Genomic DNA, 24,761 nt, shown 5'->3' with positions numbered 1-24,761 from the left:
GGACTCGAACTCATGAACCGTGAGATCATGACCTGAGCCGAAGTCGGACGCTTAACCAACTGAGTCACCCAGGGTCTTATTTATTTTTTTTAAAGTTTTTATTTATTTATTTTGAGAGAGAGAGAGAGCAAGTGCAAGCAGGGGAGGGGCAGAGGGTGAGATAGTCCCAAGAGGCTCCATGCTCCGTGAGGAGCCCAACGTGGGGCTCTGTCCCATGAACCGTGAGATCATGACCTGAGCCAGTATGAGGAGTTGGGCCCTTAATCGACTGAGCTCCCTGGGTGCCTTGGCAATGTTTTATTTCTTAAGAGGGTGGTGGCAACATGGATAATTCTGTAGATCTTTTGCATGTGTCAAATAGTGTGTTCTATTGGTAATAGAAAAAAAGGGGAAAGAATTTACTGGGTATTGGGGTAAAAAAACTGAAATTCCAGTCTTGTCTCTGCCACAGTCTCTGTGAATCTTAGACTCCCCTCCTGCCCTTTCTGGGCCTCAGTTTCCTTATCTATGAAAAGGCAGAATTGGGCTAGAGCAGTGTTTCTCAAAGTTTGTTCCCTGAATCACTTCTCAAGTGATGGCCCTTAAAAAAAAAAAAAAAATTCCATAGTTAAATAAGTCTGGGAAATACTGTGTACTGTCTGCCCCCTGGGAAGATCATAGAATGTTAGAGGTTCTGAGAAGTCCTGTGGCAAAGAGGTGTCTTTTGTTAAATACCTATTTAACCATCATGAGGTACCAGCATTCTGTAAAATAGCCTTTGAGATTTGTTATTCTGGATTAGTTCAAAGATCCTTTTAAGTCTACACTCTTTAATAATTTAAGCCAGCTTCCTGCCCCTGAACAGGATAATCGCTAACTATCCCTGGAATAGAGAATGAGGACATCCCAGCCCATCACTTTTCTCTAGGTGAGCCAGCTGATATCCTTCCTTCCTGCAGTCCTTCCTCTTTCGGCACCTGGGCTCATGCCCTCCCAATGCTGGGAACCTCTTCCTCAGCCACTCATTGAAATTCCTAGGTGTCTATCTTTCCTTTCTCCTTGGCTCCCCACCCTGTAAGTATACATTTTCCAGATTGCCTGTGGCTTAGTATGAGATGATAAAACTGAGGATCAGAGAGGTTGTGCGGCTGAGACATGGCCACACGGCCAGGGAGTGTCAGGGCTGAGACCAGAACCAAGTTCCCTTCTCATTCTCTTCAAATGCTCAAATGCTTGCTTTACATCCAGTTTACAGCCTGCCCCGTGCTGCGATTGAAGAACAGTTTAAGTCCTTGCATACTAACCTGATGCTGTCTTTTCTTGTTACTGTTTTTCTATGATGTTTGTTTGCTTTTTGTTTTGGTATGGCTCCCCTGGGAAGATTAATAGTCTCCTTAAAGGTGAATGTCATGTCTGTGTCTGTACGGAACCCAGCACTGTCCCAAGGATAGCAAGGTGCTGATGACCCTGTCAATGCCCAGTCAGTGAACGTCCCACCTGCTTCTTAATCTGCCTGCCAAGCCATCTTGGTGCCAAGTACTCCTCTCTTGAGTGATGCAGTTACATGATTTTCTTCACACAAAGTCACGGTTAAGGCTTCCCCTCCACTGTGGGGTACTTCAGAAGGCGAGAATCACATCAGCTCTCCTCATAGGTTCTTAGTCAATTATTCACGTTGGAAAAAACCTTGATTAACTGGAATCCTTGAGCAACCACACCCCATTTGAGAGAGAAAGAGACAACTTGGGGGAAACCAGGTTTTTACCGTGGATTAAAAGAGAGCTATGTCATTTCTAGGGAGAAGCCCTTTGTACAATCATACAGTGAAATTAGGTGTGAAAGTGAAAAAAAGGAAGTCTGCCTTTTTGAAGGATGGTTTTAAACACATCCTGAAAAACAGTATCGTTTTCTGCGAAATCCTTATGTGACTGGGAAACAGAAATGAACCATGGCTGAGGGTCCCTGATAGCGTGTTGATTTGAATTTGCTCCGTGGCTGCCTATCTGCCCTGGGGGCCAACTCAGACATGACAATCCCCCTTCAAATTCTTTTGGGGGAGCTACTCCTGAGGTGGGTTGTTCTGGATGCAGTTTTTCGATGGAGATGGTTTTCCAGGAGAGGAGCACACCCACTAGATGGCAGTGTGCCTGCGGCCGGATCTCACAGGGCCAGTCACACTGGGCTGCACCCACGGACCCCCACCACATGTGTCTATTGAGCCCTTGAAAGGTGGCTGGTCTGAGTTGAGCTATGCAATATGTGGGGGGGGGGCGGGGGAGGGGTAATGTACAACATTTTATGAATACTTGTTTTCTTTTCTTTTTTTTTAAATTTTTTTTTCAACGTTTTTATTTATTTTTGGGACAGAGAGAGACAGAGCATGAACGGGGGAGGGGCAGAGAGAGAGGGAGACACAGAATCGGAAACAGGCTCCAGGCTCCGAGCCATCAGCCCAGAGCCCGACGCGGGGCTCGAACTCACGGGCCGCGAGATCGTGACCTGGCTGAAGCCGGACGCTTAACCGACTGCGCCACCCAGGCGCCCCTGAATAATTGTTTTCTATTGATTGCATCGATATATGGAGTTAAAGAAAACACAATATTAAAACTGATTTCACCTGTTTTCACTTGCTTTTTAATGTGGCTACTAGAAAATGTAAAATTACATAAATGGCCTTATTATGTTTTCGTTGGCAGAGAAGAGAGAAGAGAGCGGGTGGGGAAGGTGGCGATAGGACAACTGGGCAGAGCCAGCATAAGGTCCTGTGCAAAATGGAAGCCTGTGGGGTTTGGCAAACGATCAGCTGGGCTTGGGTTGTGGCTCCTCGTCTGTTCTGGACTCATGGCTCAATCATCTTAGGCATTGTTTCCTCCATCTGTAAATGGGCAACAAGTGTTACTTCGTCATATGTATGTTGAAAGGCTTGGCTGTAGGATAGCCATGAGCTGTGGTCCTCTCAAGCCTGCATCCCAACGCGATAGTAACAGCACCCCCTTCAGTCCCAGAATCGTCTCAGTTAAAACAATAAATTGCATGGTCTCCCTCGTTAAGTGAGGTTACGAATATTGAGCACCAGGCACATTATAAGCACACGGCTTTATATACAATAGATCCCACAACTCAGATATGAAAGATGCTGACTTCTGTAACTCCGTGCAATTCTAACTTGGAGCCCTGTTTCTGCTTGAAGCACAAAACTCAGCCTTGGCATTTTCAGGTAAATTCAGTTATTTCAGAATTACATTCAAATCCAGAGCTCTGTTTCCTTTCTTCCAATGTTGCATCTAAGTTGCATCTAAGCACCTAAGTTGAGGGGTGGTCATGCAGGTGGATGGCATTGGGCAGGGAGGGGATTTTGGCCATTTACTTGTTTTCTCCAATGGACTGAGTTCCTCCACCTCTCTGGTCACTGTCCCCGTGTCTGATGAAGTCACAGCCCACAGCACCTCATCTGCTGTGGCACCCTCAGCCCCTCCTCAGGTCTCTGCACCCTCCTGGAGACTGGCTGTGGTTTGCAGAGGTAGGCACCAGAGGCTGACTCTGTAGTCCCCTCTTGGGTAAGCTCCCTCCTTCCTCACTCAGACGATGGCTTTACATTGTAGAGCAAGAAGGTCCATTCGTTCAGTAACCACAGAGACTTTGCACCTACTTAGACCAAGACCTTTGGCTGAGCCCATGGGATACAGAGACAAATAATAAGTGTCACCAGCCTCACCAACCATCTTAACCAAGACACTCACCCAAATACCAAGTGGAAAATAACCACTTCCTAGAAAGAAGTGCAACTAAATTAGGACTTTGGGATGGGTTACTCATGGGAAAGAAAACCAGGGTTGGGATTGTGTGCATAAGCTTTGTTGAATAGCTTCTGAGGACACTTGGAAAGGTGGAGGAATGGTGATCCAGCAGAACACCCAGCATGGGCAAAGCCTTGGGGATGTAAAGACCCAGTGTTTCCGTGTGTTTGAAGTTCTTTATGGAAGAGATAAATTGAGGTGCGTAGGTTTGGCTGAGTTGGCCTTGGGTTTTTGAGTGGAGTAGGGAGGACCAGAACTGTGTTTCAAGGACCCTTTGCCAGAAGTCACACATAACACAGACTCAAGAGAGGAGGTGTGGAGAGACTGGAGGCAAGGGGAGCCCACCAGGAGACCTGGATGAGGGAGGGAACTGGAGAAATGGCATGAATGGGGCTGTTTGAAAAAGACATTGCTGAGGTAGTCTTCACAGGCTTTGGGCACTGAAAGGATATGACAAATTAAAGAGGTGCAGATGACGATGATTCGAGGTTTGGAGTGGGTGGGGCCGCCGGAAAAGGGAAAAGAGAGAATTCGGTTTGGGAATCAAAGTCAAAGTCCTGTTATGGGCACGGGTGTTATGAGTTTCCCGGTTGTCCAAATGAAGATGTCTTGTGGGCAAGACCAGATGTCCGGAGAGAAAGTCAACTTGGACAAGTCAACGGGAGAGTCATTTTATTTTAGGGATTAGGACCGAGGAGAAGAAGAAAAAGCAGATAGGATAAGTGTATCGGTCAGAGTCTGAACCGGAAACAGATGCCGTACTCAATTCTGGTGATGTGAGGAGAGTTTTTTTAAAAAAGGACTAGTGGCAAAGCTGTCAGTGGAGTACAGAGACAGCACTGGGAGAGCTGGGGAACCTCTCTTTCTCTCTCTCCTCTCCTGGACGGGAAGGTCACCAGAACCCAGCAAACAGGAGGGTGTATAGACTCAGACACCTTGAAAGTGGCCATCTCTCCACGTGACCTCACGGAGAGGGAGCCCAGTGAATGCGCATCCTGGCCTCATGCTCCCTCTCCTCCCCTGATCACCTGCATCGTCTCCCCGTTGGCTGAGAGCAGATCCTGAGAGATAGATGGAAGGTTCCAGCAAAGCAACTGTAGCCCTTGTCGTCAGACAAGATGCTAATTCCTCAGGAGAGAATGATTTCCAGCTGTTTATTCTTTTATCCAATAAATTTTATTGGGTTTCTTGCTTATTACAAAGGTAGTACATGTTCGTTGTAGGAAAACTAGAGACTGTAGGCCAGCCAAAAGAAGAAATTAAAAATCATTAGCAATCCCATTGTTCAAACCAAATCGCTGTTTATAAAAATGCAATTTCTTGGACTTTTCTATTAAAAATGTAGTGTAGATGTGTTTCCATGTTGGTACATATGGATAATGTCATTCTGAACAGCTCTTTTTATACGCAGGAACCACAACCTATTTAAATAACCCCTCTTCATGGAGATGCCGGTTGTGTTCTACATTTTAAATAATAATGCATCTCTGCCACTGAAGGCTTATACCTCCTTAGGCTCAGTTCCTAGGGTGGAATTGCTGAAGCAAATGGCTTATTCATTTTAAAAGATAATGTGACATATTCTGGCATTAGTTTAAAAAAGAGAATATAATGTAAGGGTTAGAGTGTGGACTTCTTGACCAAACCTGATTTAGAATCCTTAGTGAATCTAGGGAAATTAATTCACCTCTCTGGGCCTCAGTTTCCTAATCTGTAAAATGGGGATAGTGATAGCATGGTCTTTACAGGTTTGCTGTGAGGATTCAGTGAACTATTATACATGATGTGCTTAGAATAGAGCCTAAAACATGGTAAATATTCAATACAAAGTGTGCTCTCTTTCTCTCTACCCCTCCCCTGCTCTCTCTCTCTCTCTCTCTCTCTCTCTCTCTCTCTCTCAAAAATAAATAAACATTAAAAAAAATTAAAACAAAAACAAAACCAAAAACAAAACAAAGTAGCTGTTATCATTACCCAAAGTCTTCTTATGCCGGAGATACTGAATAGACTATAAAGTTCTTCATATCAAATGCAAAAACTCAGCTTTATTCTTCAAGACCTTCAATACCAGCCCAGCCATAGCACTGCAGCCCAGAATGAGGAAAGCGGCTCTGATAGGGTGGGGTTAACCTGACCCAAGGGCTCCCAGATGGTTTCACTGCACATAATGAGTCTCTTTGATACTCTTTCCTACGTATCACTTCTTTAAGCTGATTTCTGTGAGGAGCTGCAAGCAGAGAGTCCAGGCCTTCCTTGCCAGGGCTTGGATTTGTGGTTTCCTGTGTAGCGTAAGGGCAGGTCCAAGCCGGTGCGAAAAGTGGCTAGCTTTTGCTGACAGAGGAAATGCCTGAGCAGCTTTGCCTCCTGGATGCGAGGACCCTCTCCCACCCCGAGATGTGGCTCGGGGGCCGCATCAGCTCTTGCTTTAGACTCAAGAGTTCAGACCAGATTTAGAAATCCTCCCCACCTGCCCATGGTGAGGCTGGAGACCAGGGAGAGAGAAGAAAGAGACCGGAGGCCAGGAGCAGAATTTGTAGGCATCTAGGGGGTCTCCAAAGGGCTTTCTGTCACTCTTAGAATAGGGTCTGCACTCCTCAGCTTGGCCTTCCAGACTTCCCAGTCAGGCTACTTTTTGGCTCTTGGCCCTGCTCCTCCTATCTCCCCCTCGCCCCCTGACAGCAACCTTCACATGCCAAGCCCATCCCTGCCTACGGGCTTTGCAATGGCTGTATCCTCTTCCTGGAATGCTCTTCCTCAAACTTCCCATGGCTGACAACTTCATATCCTGGAGATATCACCTCCAAAGAGAGCCTTCCCTGAACACTTCCTCCTTGCCTTCATCCATTCAACCACATTTATTGAGAAGCTACTAGGTGTTGGGCACTTCTAGGACCTAGGATAGAAAGATAATCAAGATAGAAAGGCCCCTCATGGAACTCACATTCCAGCATAGAGAGGCAGACAACACACAACAAATTATCAGAGAGAGACAGGTGCTCTGCAGGGAAATAAAGCACCATGACAGGATGGTGAGTTCTGAGACTGGTTTGAACCTAGTGGTCACAAGGCTCTCTCAGGAGGTGCCTTAATGCTGAAATCTCTCAGAAGGAAGAAACCAGCCATGTTCCTGGGGAAGGTGGTGGCTGGGGCGCAGCACCATAGCAGTAGTCCTCAGTCTGGGAATTTTGCTCCCTGGGGGTCATTCGGCAAAGTCTGGGGACATTTTTGGTTGTCACGACTTGGAGTAGTGGGTTGCTATGGGTATCTAGAGAGTAGAGGTGAGCGATACTCCCAAATGTCACACAAATGCACAGGACAGTCCTCTGTGGCAAAGAATTATCCTATACCAAATGCTAGTAGAACTGAGGTTGGGGAGCCAGAGCTTTGGGTTAGGGGTCCAAGGATGGGAAACATATGAGGGGAAATACGAGGGACAGACAGACAGCAAACAAGCAAATACAGAAGTGAGAATAATTGGCAGGAAAATCCCTCCCTCTTTCTTCCATCCAGCTCATCCCCTCACTGAAAAAACAACCAATGTCCACCTGGCTTAGCCCAATTAACAACCATAATGTTTGCTCACACGGAGAACAATTTGACAGGAGATGGCATATTACATTCAAATTCAGCTTATGTGACAATATTCATGAATCACCAAAAAATACACAGAAACCGAGCTCATCCTTCAAAATTCATTCCATGAATATTTGCCAAGTACCTACTATGTGTCAGACGTTAGAAACCTTACCAAGTACATCAAAGAAACTCCGCCCTGCTTCTCTGCCTGTCTCTTTCCTTGCTACGCACAGAAACAAGAAGCAGCCAGAGTGGGAAAGCCTGAGTAGATTTTAAACATGTAGTTATACTCGAAAGAATACTCTTCAGATTTCTGGTTGAAGAGCTCAAGCAGGTTTTGATAGAGAAAGGATAGCAAATAATGATTTCCTTCTTACACACACACACATACTTTATAAGTTTGAAACCTGGATCCGTACGATAATCAACATCGACGTTTAATCATTTAATATTTAATATAGACCTTTTCCAGAGAAGTTGTCATTAGGTTGATTGCATGTCTCAAAATAGATTTGGCTAGATATAAGAGGGGATTATTATATATGACATTTACACGTCGGTTCCCCCTCCTTTGCCTGGGGCAGACATTGCTAACTGATGGCAGCACTCTTGAGCTATGGACCCAGCTCTTCTTAACGTAGCATGCCAGGCACTCAGTGCTGGTAAATCTAAGTTACCACAAGGATGGAACATTTTTGCCTTCTATGCTGACTGTTTTTTTGCATTATGTCATTTCTTCCCCATACTCAACTTGTGCAGCTGTTTTGTTTGGTTTTGTTTTGTTTTTTCACCTTAGCTCAGGAATGGTCACAGATACAGTTAGACAAGGTTAGGGAAACATTCAGGATGCATAAATGGCTGGGGTTTGTTGATTTCTCTACAGGAAAGAAAGATGATGGGTTCTGAGTTAGTTGATGGCTTTTGCTCCTCCTCGCCGTGATGGCAGGTCCCAGGGGCAGGCGGGACCAGTGAACGGGGGAGCAGAGTCCATGATGAAACAGAGATCATTTTTATATTTTTATATACACGTCAGGAGATCATTTTTGTATTTTTATATACACGTCATGTCCAAAGCGCTGGGCAAGGCAGAACTGGGAGTCCCTGGGCTGAGGGCAGATTAGACGCGAGTTATGAGTTGAACACTGTCAGTAGACACGGAATGATATGGAGTCACCCCCTTCCCCGATGCAGGGCCAGCTCCTGGCTCCTGCACAGGATGGTTCTGTTCTGGCAGCCTAAAGCCATCAAGTAGGGCTGGAAACTCTCTTTCACAGACCAGTCCTCTGCCCCTTCCCGATCCCTTGCCAATCACAAATTGTCACTGTCCTTGAGCTTCAGAGAAATTACTCCCTTTAATGGAGTGCAGGACCAGAGCCAAATCTCCTCCCTTCTGCCTCTTTCCTCACCATTTCCCAGGCACAAGCACAGAACAAAATAAATGCAAACCAAACACGGAGTAGGTTTTACTCCCCCAGGAAATTCTGGAACAGTTCAGATCTCTGCTTGTACTCAGACCTGGAGGACAAGGAAAATGAGCTCCAAGTACCGCCACGTGGCACTTACGTTAGGATTCTGGGCTGGGAAGAACTCAGAAGGTGTCCCCCTCCTTCTGTGCCTGTGCACCACCTTCCCTTCCTTTTCCCTGGTGCCAAATATGCCTTCATTCATAAATGAAGCATGGGAACACCTGCCCTCATTCATTCGAGAATCACATAATGTTGGGTTATCTTTGTGATGCTTTTCAATTGATAAAAATCAACTACAAAAATGGTTTGATCTTCACAACACCCTGTGACATAGCTACTGTTACTATTCCCATCTCACAGACAAGAAAACTGAGGCTGAGAGAAGCGAAGGGTCTTTCCCAAGAGAGAGAAATGGGTAGATACTTGCGATGTGAGTCCACGTCTTCTGACTCACGGCCCGGAGTCCTTCCCGGTACAACACAGCTGCTGTGTAAGTGCTGTGACCTTTTAATCGAGTGTGGCTATGCTGAGAAGGGTTTCATTATGATAGGAAATGAGCCCACCGAGGGCCAAGGCCAGGCGTAATTAATTTGAGAGTGTCCACTGCACTTTGGACACCTGTCGGTAGGGCACCGAGGAGCTCAGGCCAGCATCCATCTGCCGAGACCCCGAGGGCCTGCAGCAGCAAGGCACCCCCCTGGCCTGTTCCCTAGTGCTCAAGCTGAGGTCGCACGTGAGCCACACACTTAGAGATCCACCTACCCGTCATTCATTCATTCATTCATTCACACACTCGTTCGACAAATCTTCACTGGGGGCTCCCTGGGTGCCAGGTGCTGCCCTAGCCCTGGGGATCCGACAGCGTGCGGAACGGACAACGATCCCTGCCTGTGTGCGGTTCGTGTGCCAGTGCGCATGTGGTTAGGGGACAGTGGAGACAGGTACACAAGACAGGTAGACTGTGGAGTACGTCAGGTGGTACCAGGTGATAAAAGTAAAACGGGGGGCATGGGGCGACAGGGGTTTGGTTAACCGGGGGAAGGAAGGAAATTTCATAGGGTGGTCAGGGAAGGTGTCGCGGAGAAGGGGGCATTTAAGCAGAGCTGGGAAGGAGTGAGTCATATAACTGGGCAGAGGAAAAGCACTCCAGGCAGAGGGAACAGCTGGTGCACAGACCCTGAGGTGAGGGGCAGGAGGGGAAAAACGGGGAGCCGGGCTGCTGGAGCAGCTGGCCTGCTCTATGCTGTACCCCCAGAGGCAGCTGTGTCCCAGTGCTCTCTGTCTTAGACTACACTGCAAGGATCTCCAGAGATTGTTTTTTTCTGTGTGTGTCCAGTGATCTCCTTGGGCAAATGTCCAGAAATCAAATTTCTAGATCAAAGAGTTTGCACATTTTCAACGGTAGGAGCCACTTCTGGAAGCTTTCTCCTGCACCGCCCCCCCCATGCTCAGTACATTTTTCTTAGAGACCCACATTAATCTTCCCCCAAACTGTTCAGAGATCCCAATGGCCACCACTTGCCCAGAGGAAAAGGCTAAGCTTTTTGGCCTGGAACTCAAGGCTTCCTCCGTCTGCTCCTAGCAGATTTCTCCCACGTTTCCTCCGGCTGCTCCCTTACACCGTCTACTCACTGCTCCAGCAGATGTTTCCCAGGATGTGTTTGGTCCTGGAAAAAATGGAAAGCTGAAAACTGAAGAATGTCAGTCTGGTTGGTGGGGTCACAGTCAACTGAACTGCACTTGGTGGGCTGTTAGAGGCTCAGTGGCCAGCCACCCCCATACTCCACAGTCCCTCAGCCACACCTTGCCTCTCAGCCATGCGTCCTCTATTTTCATTGGATCCAACATTTATACACTCCGCAAGCACATATCATCTCCTGCTAGAGGCAGGCTCTCTGCTAAGTATGGGGACCCCTAAATGGGTATGATTAGGGCCCAGCTCTAGTGCCTTTCCCATTTCTCTCCCTGAAATCTTCCAACCCTACTGGGATTCCACCTACCCTAGGAATCTCCTTTACCACCCGGGAGCCCAGTCAGCTCCCTCCTCCCACTTCCCACAGCACCTGCCTTCCATTTGGCACTTGGCATGAGTTTATCCACAGTCACTAATATTTTTATTTTTTTAATGTTTATTTTTGAGAGAGAGAGAGAGAGAGAGAGAGACAGAGTGCAAGTGGGGGAGGGGCAGAGAGAGAAGGAGACACAGAATCTGAAGCAGGCTCCAGGCTCTGAGCTGTCGGCACAGAGTCTGATGTGGGGCTCGAACTCATGAACTGTGAGATCACGTCCTGAGCCTGAGTCAGATGCTTAACCGACTGAGCCACCCAGGTGCCCCAACACTATTTTTTGGTAGTTGTGTGTTTCATTGCTCCAACTAGACCAGAGCTAGGAGAGGACAGGGACTATAGCTTATTTTACATCTTTGTAATGGTCTCTGTGCCTAATAGATTATCTGGCACATTGTGCTTTCTTACCAAATATTGGTTTGTTGAGGGTCTGGTTATGCTTCATCTCTGCTCAAAAAACACTTGATAAAATCCAAATTCCTTAGCCTGTCACTTAAGACCTTCTCTTTAGGACTTGACTGAATATTGCCTCCTCCAGGAAGTCTTCCAGGAAGGATTATCTTAGGTAGAAGCTCACCTATGCCCCACCCCCCCACACACACGCGCGCGCGCACACACACACACACACACTCCTCTGTTGTCCTCTATTACAACAGCTGTCTGCAAGGTGGATGAAAACTTGGTCTTCAAACTCACAAGCCCCTGAGTTCTTTCTTTTTTCTTCTTTAATGTTTATTTATTTTTTTCCGAGAGAGAGGCAGACTGTAACTGGGGGAGGGGCAGAGAGAGAGGGAGACAGAATCTGAAGCAGGCACCAGGCTCTGGGCTGTCAGCACAGAGTCCAACATGGGGCTTAAACCCACGAACTGTGAGATCATGAGCTGAGCTGAAGTCAGACGCTTAACCGACTGAGCCACTCAGGTTCCCCACAAGCCCCCAGAGTTCTAACCTTGGCTCTGCCACATAATGGCCGTGTGGCAGTTCCTTCAGCTCTTAGACTCTCAGCTTCCTCGTCTGTGGAATAGGCATCATAATCACATTTGCCTCCTGGCAGGGATAGAGGGCCATGCTGTGAGAAATAGTAAGCAAAGGCAGCCACGGGCTCCAGCACCACACACGGAAAGCCACAGTAAATTAGCATCATCTTCTTCCTGGCCACGTCAGGTGTCTGTGTGCTCCTTTAGGACCGTCCAGAGCCGGCTTAGCTCCCCTCTGAATGGCTGGTGCCTGTTGGGGTCTGGGACAGGGAAGATGCTTAACCAATGCTTGTTGGGTGAGCGACCAGACACATTTACCTGTCATCCCAGGAAAACAGAGCTAAAAGCCCACTGATGGGGCATTGGGAACAGAGCTAAGGCCTAACGGGATTGAACTCGCCTCTCCTTGGGCGCGTTCTCCTATTTCATGACCCTGCCAGGCTTCCATGGGCAGCTGTGCTGAGCCAACCTCAATATCTTTCTGACAGATTCACTCAGATTCATCTAGACTCCACTGAGTTCTTCCTTTTTTATCTTGATTTGAATCATGTATATTTTCCCATTATAATTTAATTTTCTCCCTTCCTCCCAAACCAGAGCACTTTGCCCATAGAGATATGGGCCACTGTTTGCATTTATAGCATCCTTATTAATCCTGCCCTGACCTCTGGGCTCAGTGCTCAGCCTGGGGAACAACTTTAGTTCCCTTTCCACAGGGCCTATTAAAATCCCTTTCTTTTAATTGGTCCAAAATGGAAGATGAGCTAAAAAAAATATGCCAGCTTTCCTTTTCCATTTCAGGGTGCAGGAAGGACACACGGTGTGCCTGCGTTGTGTCGCAATGCCCTGTGTTGAAGGACTCAGGGGAACCGCGTGAGGCAGGCTGATGAGGTGGCTGGTGGGCTCAGGGATCCTCTGAGGGCTTTTCTGGGTTTCTGGCAGTGACCCTGGGGCTTAGAACGAAAAAGATGTAAAATTGCATAATACTGTGAATTCAAATTTGGCCATCAGCAAAATTGTCCTTTAAAAATGCTGGTCAGGTACTATGGCTAATATAGATATTTATTACATGCTTTGAGCACTTACTGTGCTTTAGGCTCTGCTCTAAATGCTTTCTGGGTGTTCATCCCTCAAACCCTCATATATTGGAGAAATTTTTTTTTTTTCCATTTTCAGGTGAAGACATTGAGGCACAATGAAGGTATAAACTCAACCAAACAACCTAGCTCTAAACAGCAGGGAGCTATGGCTAGCTCACATGGATCCTTTCTAGAAATGGTGTAGGACGTCCTGTTCTCTTGGTGGTGGCCCAGCCTCCACAGCTTGGCGATAGGAGCACCGGGTACCAGCCCTCCTTGCCATCTTGGACAGAAGCCCTTGCACAAGGTATAAACTATCCAACTTCCCATGGTAGCCCTGGTGGCAGAAGTAGGATCTGAACCCAGACTGGCTCTGGAGTCTGTATGCAAAAGTCCTGTACACCCCAGCCCTTGCTGAGCTGGCTCACTAGGGGGGGGGGGGGCTCTTCTGTGTCTGAGTTACCGGAGCTGAGAGCAGAGCTGGGGACGGAGAAGTAGCTCAGGCTTGTTGGTTTGCTAAGATCAATGGGTCAGGAGGGTTCATGAACATGTCAAGACCCAAGGATTTAGCCCCGAGGGCAAAACTTTAGGGTCTGAAGATCCTGAAGGCAGGTCCTAGGCAAGTCTCTGGATGGATTTGTGTAGGTTAGGAACCCACGCTCAGATAAGGCGGAGTACAGAATGACACTGTCAAGTTTGAGATTTTGATTTCAGGAGATGACATGGTGGAGAAGGAGAGGCACGGCATTGAGCATAGACAGAGCAGGGTTTCTGTCCCAGACCCACCTCTCACCGCCTGCGTGACTTTGGGTGCATTAGTAACCAGCCACGCTCAGTCTGAAGAGGAACCGAGTTGTCCTTGTTGGGTGCCTAAAACAGAGTCTCCCCGCTCTGCTCCTCATCTCTTCAGCTGTGAGGGTATCTCACGCCCCCAAACCTCCCCTGCCACATCAGCCCCCTCTCCTGCCCCTCCCAGCCCCTCAGCTGGAAAAATAAACAGAGTTCTGCTTGTGTGGGCCCAGGGGAGTTGGTGCCATCAGTGAGGAGAAGCTCATGGCCTTTAGGAGCTTAGAAGCTCCGGGGGTAAAATGTCTTCAGAACCCTCCCCTATCACCTTCTTTTTATGCAAAACACTCACGCAGAGACCCACAGGCTGAATCTTCATTCTGTTTCTCTTTTTCTGTGCTTATTTTTCTTTTCCACTGAGACTTTTGATCAGGGCTATGGCAACAGCCAAGAAAACATTCTTCAAGAAGCCAGAGAATATTTAAAATACAATTTTAAATATTTGCCCTCATAAGAATGACCAAAAATAAACCGAAACACTGGCCTGGACCATTTCCTCCTGGTCTGGCACACACATTTCAGGGTCCAGGGGGAGCAGCTAGGGACAAATGTGGTTCTGACAGGGTGTTCTCAACCCTCCAAGTTCAGGATGCAGGATAATTCCGCTCACATCCTCGCTCCTATTGAGTTACATCACAAAGAACTCACTCACTCAGCACTTGGCCGAGCAGATTATGGACCAGCAGATCTCCTGGCCAAGCCCAGGAGATGATTCGAGGAATAACAAATGCCCTCACGCCCAAGTAGCGCCTCTCCCTCTGGTGGGCCTGGCCTGTTTCGTGAAGGCCCCGACAGGCCAAGTACTCTTCTGCAAGCACTTCTGCTCCAGCCAACAGTCATAATCTCCTTCCATCATCCAGTGTCCTCCTCCAGTTAATCCTGTGCACCATTGACTATTGGCCGGATTTCAAAATGACAGTAAGGACAAAATGAGAGCAGCTGGCATTTGCTTTCTCAGGAATTGTTCTATGTGCTCTACTCATATGATCTTCCTTCATCTACCTCAGAAGCTAGGAGCTGTAATTCTCCCAGTTTACAGACGGGAAAATGGAGGCTCAGAATGATTAAGCAACTTGCCTTAGGTCACACAGCTGAACAAGTTGTGGTTCAACAGAACTCACACCTTTGAAGGGCTGCCAACCTAGACAAGATGCCACCGGTGGGGGTCACTGGGCTCACTCACGGGGAGTGCTTTCCAAGTGCATTTTGTAGGCATGTATTTCCCTAAAGCGTTAATACATCTTCTAAAAAAGATTCAGGGGTCAGATTTCATTTGTGAAGCAGTGGGCTAAGCATTGCCAGTTTTGTTTCCCTACCTCAGGATGTCTTAGGACTTTTACTCTCCTAATCTGCAGGAGGCTCCCCCCGCTGCATTTCCTTAATCACAAAGGTGCCATCAATCTAAGGTGCATCATTTATGCAACAACTACTTTCGTAGGAAATAAACATGTTCGCATAGACGAACATCAAGTGTAAGACACGTGCTGATTTCCAAAGCGTTCATATGTGGCAATCAAAGAAATGTGTTATTAGGCAGGGTTTTCCCAGGACTTTGGGCCAAGGAACTCATCTTATTCAGGACTGGTGCTCCTCAGAAAAGTCTTTGGCCACCACGGGATGCAGGAGAGAGCTGTCTCAGAGCTGGGTGGCCAGGGAGACATCAGGGAGGCAGCCTGGAAATACTTCTTGAGATCTGGGCAAGAGGGGAAAAGAGAGGCTGGAGTGGGCTGGGTGCTGGAGCACATACAAGGAAGGGCTGCCTCCTTCCCTCAGGACTGTGTCCTGCCTGGCACCCCATTACGAAGGGGGACTGCAGGGAAGAGGAGGAGGATGTTCTTGGGACAGGTTTCCCCACCACCACTCAGCCAAACGCTAAATACAGAGAACAAGCAGCCATGGCTCCTGCCCTTGGGACCTCACAGCCTATTATGGAGACCTTGAAACCAGCAGTCTCGGCACCAGCCAGGCATTGCTATGGCAGGGGAAATGTGCGTGCTATGAGAGCTTAGCGGGTACTCTTCCTACCTGGGAAGTGGTCAGGGAGTGCTTCCTGGAGAAAGTAGCTTTTAAGCCAAGGCCTGATGGATAGGGGGTTACTGAACAAAAGTAATAATAGTTAGGGTAGCCGAGATGTTGGGGTAGAGAAATGGGACATTGAAAAGGCCCGGGTCATGCAGGGTCTTGATGACCATGGGAGGATATACGGATCTCACCTTGCGGACCGTGGAGATCTGGTGTGGGGGTTAGACCAAGGGACTTAAACACACTAAGTCAGAATCCCTGCTACAATCTTGTCTAGCCTAGGGCAAGTTCGTCTGCCGAGCTAAACCTCAGCTCCGTCATCTGTATAATGGGGATAACGACAGTACCTACTGCAGAGTTGTTGTGAAGGTTGTATAGGAAAGTGTATGCAAAGTGCCCAGCATGGAGCCAAGTATTATTATGGAAGAGCCCTGGCCCCAGATTTGGACAGCGCAGATTCAGGTCTGGCTCTGTCACATGTTAGCTGCAGGCCTTATCAACGCACTGGACCTCTCTTTCCCACCTGTTCAAAGGAGATGGTACCTGTCCAAACTTCTAATGTGGCATTTTTTTTTTTTTAAATAAGTTTTTGGTTACACTCATTAGTAAAAGGAAAATAGAGGTATCGGTCAATGCAAGCATTCTCCTTTCTCTTTCTTTCTAAAGTCCTGCCCTTTTTTAGATTTATAAATGTTCCTCCCATTCACATTGACTGACTGTCAGACATGTCCTGAGACCCCAGGCTGCCCCCCAGCTTCAGCCCCTCAGATTAATCTCCAGTCTCCATATTTCTCTGAGAATTCCATCAACTGATTCTTTCTTAGGCCAGATATCTCCTGAGCAAAAGGAGAGCACCAAGGGCTGTTTTGTCTTGGAAAGCTAACGAATTATTTAAAACTGTGCTGGGCTCAGGTGAGCGAGCTAATGGCCCTGCAGCACTTGGAGGTTTCACTTGGGGTCTCCAGCCCTGAGACCTTCTGCTGTCACTTTCTTCAGAGAATCATGGCACCGACTTAGGCACATGGCTTTCCCTCCTTTCTGGCTTTGGGTCCCACCAGTGCAGAAGGTCTGGTGTTATCAAGCTCTAGGCAGGGAGGAGGGTCATTTCTGTGTCAGGATGCTTCTGGCTACAGGGTTGCCCAGTCTTCAAAAGGAGGAAGGAGCCTAAAGGGGAGAGTGGATGAATGAACCCTCTGTCTTTCCCAAGCTGGGGCTTGGGAACAGGAAATAGGGAAAGATACTGTGGAGGAGACAGAGGAGGCTTCTTTGGATAGGAGACCACCTTGCTGGTTCTGGTCCCGCTGAACAAGTCCCAGGCAAGGCTGCTTTGGACAAGCCACTTTCCTCTTTGTGTCCGAGTCACTTTTTAAAAACTCAAGAGGTGCAATTATTACTACCTGCCGTTTATTGCCCAGATCCTCGCACTCACTCCTATGGATGATTACGTCTATTTTACAGATGGGAAAACTGTGGCACAGAGAGGTGAAAAAACTTGGCCATATTCCCAGGACTAGTAATGGGTGGAGTGGAGATTGGAACTGGGGTGTGTGAACTCTAACTCTGTGAGCTCACACACAGTACACACAGCCCCTCTCCAACCTACCCCTCCTAGGGCCAGTCCCTTCAAGCTCCAGAGAGCTCTTTCAACATCTAGACCCATGTATCTGTGATTTCCCATGAAAACACCCCAGATATCTCTTCCACCAACTCACTAATCATGCTATCCACTATTCCCCTCAGATTATACCATGTGTTTCAGAGGGTTTCCACACAGCTGCAAGTCTGTTATCTTAGAGGAAAGCATAGTAACTACAAACACAAGCATTTATCTGATCAATTGGTGTTTTAAAATCACAGGAACTGAGGAAATAGCAGAAGAAGCAGATAAGTTTTGAGGAAGTGGAAGAAGGTGTCCCCACTGGGAGGTTGAGCCCAGGGGAAATATGGATGAGCCCTGAGTCTCCATCCGGAGGTGGGACCAACCCCAGTGTTGCCAGTCTCATGGGTTTCCAGGAGGATCACCTGGAATCATGGCTGAGCAGGGGCTCTATACACAGCCATGGGAGGGGTTGCCACACCCAGCTTGACACCAGAGTTCGTCTGGGGTCCCACCTGCTCCCCAGCTCGGATACAGGTGGTACAGGTGGTTAGAATCACTGGTCCCGGAGTTATATTATCTACGCTTTGACAGACAGGAGATAGGAGATTGCAGAGACCTCAGTCAGTTGCTGTCCACCACAAAGCTGACCCGTAGGCATGGACCCCAGATGCTAACGTGGCCCAAGGAAGGGTCTGCCCAGCCTGGGCTTTATTCCAGTTTCCTGACCTGGTGTACCAGCAAGCAAGAGGATCCCAGGGAAGCCAGGTGGCCCACAGGGAGACTTGCATACAGGCTGGTGTTGAGAATCTCTCTTCTTCTTGGGGTTGGAGAAAAAGCAGCACATATTTGCAATGCAGCTGGACAGCATGTATCAAGGACATTAAAACAATTTATCCTTTTTGACTCTATCTGGGAGCCTATTCCAAGGCAACAATCAAAATGACCGAAATACCTACCTGCATAAAGATGTTCTGTGCAGCCTTATTTATAACTGGAAGTAATCCTTATGTCCAACAGTTGGGAGACAATTGAGTAAACTGTAGTCTATCTACCTTCTCACCCTCATGCAGGCAGTAAAAATAATGCCATGAAGACTTTGTATTAGCAAGAGAAAATGATGATAATACAATAATAAATGAAAAGGCAGAAGAATAAAAACCTTGCAGTGGTAGATTGCAAAAATGGCCACAGTGTTTTGTAGATTTCCCTATCAGGAGGCCATCTTTCCTTCCCCTCTCGAATCTGGGCCAGCCTTGGGATTGGTGTGATGTGGTGTGATGTGATGTGGTAATAGGATGTGGTGTGATATGGCACAAGGGCCAAGCCTGGACCTTGAGAGGATTTGCAGCTTCCAATTCGCTTTCTGCTCTTGGAACCAGCACCATAAGAGCAGGCTCATCTAGTCCGCTAGGAAACCCCTTGTCACCTGAGTCACCTGGTCACTCCAGCTGATAGCCAGCCACCCGTGGGACGTGAGTGAGGCCTTCCAGAGCCAAGTGAGTACAGGAGTGGGCCCAGCTGAGGTCAGCCAAGTTCGGATCAGACCAGAAGGACCACACAGCAGAATTATGAGCCTCTGTTGCTCAATTTGGGGGTAGTTTGTTACACAGGAGTGGATAACTGACACACAAGCCTATGAGTATAACCAGGCACAGAAAAACTACTTACAAGGGGGGAAAATAAAATCCTGGAGGACAAGATTCCAAAATGCAAGGACTAGGTTTATTAAATGGTGGTGGGATTACAGATCATTTTTAAAAGATCATTTGTTTCAAAATGTTAAGACTGTGTTTAAGCTATTTGCAAAGAAAAATAAATGCACATTTTAAAAAGCGAAAATGGGAGCCGAATTTTCTTCTCTGTAGAGTTCTAATTCAAATCCCTCTGACACGGTTGCTTGTTGAGTTGGGACCTCATCAGTCTGCCTACCATGGATACAGGGGGAGACTTGAGCTCTGCCCTCCAGGCAGGGCCAGGACGATGGGCTCTGGAGGGCTATCCCTGGGACACTTGGCCTCTTTCCCACAGGCTCTGAAGCAGGAAGCTTGAGAACTGTTTACTGGTGTTTTCAGCCACCATCTGTAGCTCCCGCCACCCCCCAACCCCTATGGCATTCATAGTCCACACACAGGGCAGGCAGTCCCACACCCTTGTTACTTTTTAATTGTTCCACTGTGTTTAGAGAGCTCCAGAACCAAAGCTGACATAGGAGGAGGAGCCTGAAATTTGGCGTGTAAAAGCCTGGACTCAAATCACAGCTCGGCCCTTCCTGGCTCCTGCATTCCACCCTTGGCACAGACTGTGCTTCAGGGCCTGAGCTAGGCCTGGACATTAAAAAAAATTTTTTTTAATGTTTATTTAATTTTGAGAGAGACAGAAAGAGTGTGAGCAAGGAAGGGGCAGAGAGAGAGGGAGACACAGAATCCGAGGCAGGCTCCAGGCTCTGAGCTGTCAGCACAGAGCCCGACGCGGGGCTCGAACCCACAGACCATGAGATCATGACCCGAGACCATGAGATCATGACGCTCAACCGACTGAGCCACCCAGGTGCCCCAGGCCTGGACATTTAGAGATGAATTGTGGGGGACCTACACTCTCAAACACCAAATTTACTGTTTGAGTAATTTACTCATAGATTACACATAATTTACTGTTGAAGCTGGGTTGGTTTTGAGAGTGAAGGGGGCTGACTGGAGTAAACAGGGGCTGTGCAAGCTGCTGGGGCCCTCTGGTCATGCTGCCCGGAGCCCATTCTCTCCAAACGGAGCTGCAGTCTAGAAGAGCAGTCCCGCAAACAAAGGGAATTTAAACAAATTACAAAGAAAATCACCGCTTTCCTTTAAATGCATGAAAGTAGGTAATACTCATAGTTCACAGTTACACTGTTCCTATTTTTCTTTTGTTCCTGAATTTTTCCTAACTGAAGCTGTTCCAAAACCCCTCACATGTCAAACCAGAGAAGATTTTCTAGGACACTTGGCCCACGTGGGTTTGCTCTCTTTCAGCCACCCCCTCCCTTTCCAGCTCTCAGCTCTATGTTACCTCTCTGCCTTCTGCCTCTCTAAAGCCAGCTCTCCCCCCCCCCCCCCCATTCTCCAGAGGGACCGGAAGGAGGAGGGAAGGAGAATCTGACAGTTGAGGACAAAGAACTGACTGCTTGGAGTGGGGAACCAACAGGGAGGCCCATGTAGAGCAATCTGATCAATGTTATTCTTGGTACACACACAGATAACACAGTGTGCAAAGTTCAAAGATAGAGTGGGCCTACCTGAGGGAGGGGCACCTAATTCAGATGACCCTTAATAAACACTGATTGAATTTTGATTTATTTTTTTTTTCAACGTTTATTTATTTTTGGGACAGAGAGAGACAGAGCATGAACAGGGGAGGGGCAGAGAGAGAGGGAGACACAGAATCGGAAACAGGCTCCAGGCTCTGAGCCATCAGCCCAGAGCCTGACGCGGGGCTCAAACCCACGGACCATGAGATCGTGACCTGGCTGAAGTCGGACGCTTAACCGACTGCGCCACCCAGGCGCCCCAATTGAATTTTGATTTAAATGCTCTGTGACTTTAGTCAAATCACTTAACCCTTCTTTTTATTATTTTTTAATTTTTTTTTAATGTTTATTTACTTTTGAGAGAGAGGGAAAAACAGAATGTGACTGGGGGAGGAGCAGAAAGAGAGGGAGACACAGAATCCGAAGCAGGCTCCAGGCTCTGAGCTGTCAGCACAGAGCCCGACACAGAGTGGGAAGTCACAGACAGCGAGATTGTGACCTGAGCCGAAGCCGAACACTAACCAACTGAGCCACCCAGGCGCCCCAAATCACTTAAGCCCCAAATTCCTCTTCTGGGTGAAAGAGTGAATTATATGAATGAGAAGTACATGAATGAATGATACTATGACAATCACAGCCAGCTGACCAGGAAATTTTGATGTCCTACCCAGCTCCAATAATGTGATATTCATACTAAGAATCCAGGACTACATTCCCCAGGCTCCCTTGCACCTGGGTGGGACCATGTGACTAGTCCTCACAAATGGAAGGTGAAGATAAGCGGTGCGTGTCACTTGTAGGCCGAGGTGGTTAAGTACCAATCACCTTCATTTTCTCTCTGCACCAATTCCCTCCTTCCGGTCTATTGGCTAGATAATTCTGGGGTCACCTCAAGGCCACAAAACAGTGGAGCCATAAGATGAAGGAGCCTGATTCCACGAACAACCACCTAGAGGGGAGCTGCCCAACCAGAAGCATATATTCTGGACTCCCCGCAAATGGAAATGCACTGTTGTTGGGAAAAACCAATAAAATCTTGGGATTGTCACAGCAGTTAATCCATCCTTGATAATTCTCCTGCCTCTCAGGGTTGTTACGCAGATTAAAGAAGATGGGCGTAGTGGCTTCAATGGTGCCCCAACACCCACCCCCCTCCTGCCAGCCCTGGAAAAAAGATTTGTCCGTGTCCAAATCCTTGGACCATGTGAATGTGGTCTTATTAGAAGAAAAAGGTCTTTGGGGCGCCTGGGTGGCTCGGTCGGTTAAGCGTCCGACTTCGGCTCAGGTCATGATCTCACGGTCCGTGAGTTCGAGCCCCGCGTCGGGCTCTGGGCTGATGGCTCGGAGCCTGGAACCTGCTTCAGATTCTGTGTCTCCCTCTCTCTCTGCTCCGCCCCTGTTCATGCTCTGTCTCTCTCTGTCTTAAAAATAAATAAACATTAAAAAAAAAAAAATTAAAAAAAATAAAAATTAAAAAAAATTAAAAAAAAAGAAGAAAAAGTTCTTTGCAGACATTATTAAGGATTTTGAGATCATCCTGGATTACCTGGGTGTGCTCAAAAACCAACGACGACTGTCTTTGTAAGACAGAAGAGGAGAAGGTCCAGTGAGGATAGTTGCAGAGATTGGAGTGACACGGCCACAAGCCAAGGAATGCCCGGGACCTCCAAAAGCTGTGAGAGACAAGGAAGGACCCTCCTCTAGAGCTGTGTAGGCAGCCTCTTGATTTCAGACTTGTGGCCTCCAGAACTATGAAACAATACATTTCTATTGCTTGAAGCTGCCCAGTGTGTGACAATTTGTTACAGCAACACTAGGAAACCAACATAATGAGGTATGTACAGAGCCTAGCAAGAAAGCACTCAGTAACTTGTGAATTGTAAAAAAGTAGCCCCAGAGGCCGTTACAGTTTGCTCCTTGGAGACAGGGTCTTCTGGGAGATAGTGTCCCCTGAGAGCAGGCCCAGTTCAAATCTATCTGGTCAACCCTTTGAGCTTTGTGCGAGCAATCTTATTGTTTGTGGATGACAAACATACATATTTATTAACGTGCCACAAGGGAAATTAAAAAGCCCTTTTCTGCGGCGTCTCTTTTCAAATGCCTGCAGATGGGGTGCCTGGGTGGCTCAGTTGGTTGAGCGTCCGACTTCAGCTCAGGTGATGATCTCATGGTTCATGGGTTCGAACCCCGTGTCGGGCTCTGTGCTGCCAGCTCAGAGCCTGGAGCCCGCTTCCGATTCTGTGTCTCCCTCTCTCTCCACCCCTCCCCTGCTCGGCTCTGTCTCTCAAAAATAAATAAATCTTTAAAAAAAATTTTTTTTTTTTTAAATTTTAAAGGAAGCAGCTGCTGCGGCCAGCGCCCTGGGCTAGCAGACTAAGAGCTAGCCTCCAGAGCAAGTGGTGGCTTCCTCCCAGGGTCCTGGCTCAGACTGAGTCACTGGCTGAGGCGTGGCCTGGAACTTCAAGAAGGCTATGCCCGGCTCCTCCCCAGGCAGAGGAGAGGCCATAGGGAGAGACCTCCTTCCCCTGAAGGAGGCTGTGGAGTAGCGAAAAGAAAGTCGGGGGGAGTGGCCAGCAGGCCAGCACCTGCTCTGCTTTAGTGCGCCCATCTATAAAATGAGGGCAATCATAGTACTTACTTCATAGATCACAGGATCAAATGAGATGCTGTGTTCCAAGTACTTAGCACAGTGCCTGTCACAAGTTAGTGCTTAGGAATTGAGAACCCTAGTTATGGGTAGAGAAATAATCTTCAGAAGGAGTATGGTAAGAACACTGCCTGGGAGTCAGTGGACATGGGCTCCAGACTACGTTCTGATACTCATGAGAGGCTGTAGAGAAATGTCTGAATCCCAATCCCTGCACCATCAAAGCTGTGTGGCTTTGGGTAAGTCACTTCACCTCTCTGAGCTCAGACAGCTCACCAGCAAAAGGGAAGTTCACATGTTATTGGATCCTATACTTCTGGGCAAAGTGAATCCTATGATTCCAGGAAAAGAGAAGGGGTTAAAGCCTTTAAAAGGCTCATAATCTTTGACTGTGATCCCTGCTTTTAGAGATCTATTGGAAGAAAAGAATCAGAGAGGTGAACAAAGACTGATGTTCGAAGGTTGTCACTGGAGGAGAGCTAATAATAACAAAACCTTGAAAATAGTCTAAATGTCTCCTAATTGGAAAGTACACATGTTATGGCACATCAGTAAAATGCACTATCACAGACATGAAGCATTATGTTGCAAAATAATATCAGCTTAATGGGAATGTGTTTCTATTTAAAATAAGAAGGACATACTTAAAATCATACAGAACATTCCTAAATTTATTTTTAAAAAGCATTTGCATTTGTCTTTAGAATATAATCTAAACATCAATACTTTGACAGTGGTTTGCTTGGGATGTTGGACTTGATTTCTTCTTTTCTGTGCTTCTCAGATTCTCTACCACTTCCCTCTGTTAATTTGTGAATAGAAAGCCTTACACACAGGAAGCTGTTGACCTACATGATCTCTATGGGCCCTTGGAGGGACTTTCTATGACTCAGCAAAAGGGTGGGAATATTCTCTTTGTAGCTTCGAAGCCCCCACCATGCAGGGAGTCGGAAGGGGACGGGAGAGGGAATATCGTTCAGTCCTTGGACCCCATTCTGACAGGCACCACTAAGAATAGTTAATGCATTTGGGGCCCTGAATCTTGCCAGAGTCAAACATGTCCAGGGTGGGGACTTCTTGTTCACTCCTGATCACATGCCATTGACTTGCCACGAACACGCACTTAGGAGGGGGCTACTGCCCAGGACCACAGCATCACTGGGAGCCCTTGGTTCTCATCACCCCAGAGTCTGAGTCCCATGGACTATGGTATGAAAAGAGCTCCATCAGCCTGCATCTACCTCCCCTACCTTGTCTCTCCCCACCACCCCCAGTGCTCAAATCAGGTCTGGCCTGGGCTAGGAAATTGAAACCCGCTGCCATCTTCTACTTCTATGGCTCTCTCATATTTATCCCCAGGTTCTGGTCCCCATATTGTGTTCTAATAGATCCAAACTCTCCCAGACCTGTCAGTTCCAGGACAATG

General features: G+C 47.6%; 1 protein-coding gene and 1 long non-coding RNA gene across 2 annotated transcripts in view; both read right to left on the bottom strand.

The window, feature by feature from the left end:
* KCNIP1 (potassium voltage-gated channel interacting protein 1) overlaps positions 1-24,761 on the bottom strand; it is a 346,247-nt gene that overhangs the window by 283,760 nt on the left and 37,726 nt on the right. The window lies entirely within an intron of this gene.
* LOC121010825 (uncharacterized) lies at positions 2,588-5,774 on the bottom strand. Its single transcript, XR_005781385.1, has 2 exons — positions 4,805-5,774; positions 2,588-2,854 (listed from the first exon to the last, which is right to left on the bottom strand). It is a non-coding gene; the product is annotated as an uncharacterized LOC121010825 (long non-coding RNA).

This window comes from Herpailurus yagouaroundi, unplaced genomic scaffold (assembly GCF_014898765.1).
Source record: "Herpailurus yagouaroundi ecotype Mexico unplaced genomic scaffold, PumYag 29, whole genome shotgun sequence".
Taxonomy (NCBI): domain Eukaryota; kingdom Metazoa; phylum Chordata; class Mammalia; order Carnivora; family Felidae; genus Herpailurus; species Herpailurus yagouaroundi.
This window is presented reverse-complemented; position numbering and strand designations above follow the sequence as displayed.